Below are 502 nucleotides of genomic sequence, written 5' to 3'. Positions count from 1 at the left end.
GGGGGAAAAGGAAAAGGGAAGAAAGTCGAGTGCCTGTGGGGTTGGACGCAGGCAGCCGGATCGTGGGTCGAGCGATGAGGGGCTGCGCGCCCAGGCAGCCGCGAGTTGTGACTGGAGCCACGATGCACGGCCAGGCGTGGTGAAGAGCCGGACCGTATTGCCTCCCCCAAGGAGCCCAGGCGCAGGGAGGGCAGCCCCGAGGACAAGGAGGAAAAGGGAAGAAAGTCGAGTGCCTGTGGGGTTGGACGCAGGCAGCCGGATCGTGGGTCGAGCGATGAGGGGCTGCGCGCCCAGGCAGCCGCGAGTTGTGACTGGAGCCACGATGCACGGCCAGGCGTGGTGAAGAGCCGGACCGTATTGCCTCCCCCAAGGAGCCCAGGCGCAGGGAGGGCAGCCCCGAGGACAAGGGGGCCGCCTCGCAGGCCACTGGCCGAGGTGACGGGGCTGGGGCGGTGGGGAGGGAGCGGGCGCGCCTGGCTACATCCGTCCGAAGTTGCCGCTT

The sequence above is a fragment of the Fukomys damarensis genome, unplaced genomic scaffold (genome assembly GCF_012274545.1).
Source record: "Fukomys damarensis isolate Sample0158 unplaced genomic scaffold, DMR_v1.0_HiC HiC_scaffold_13, whole genome shotgun sequence".
Lineage (NCBI taxonomy): Eukaryota > Metazoa > Chordata > Mammalia > Rodentia > Bathyergidae > Fukomys > Fukomys damarensis.
The sequence above is the reverse complement of the archived record's forward strand: the minus strand, read 5'-3'. Positions refer to the sequence as shown.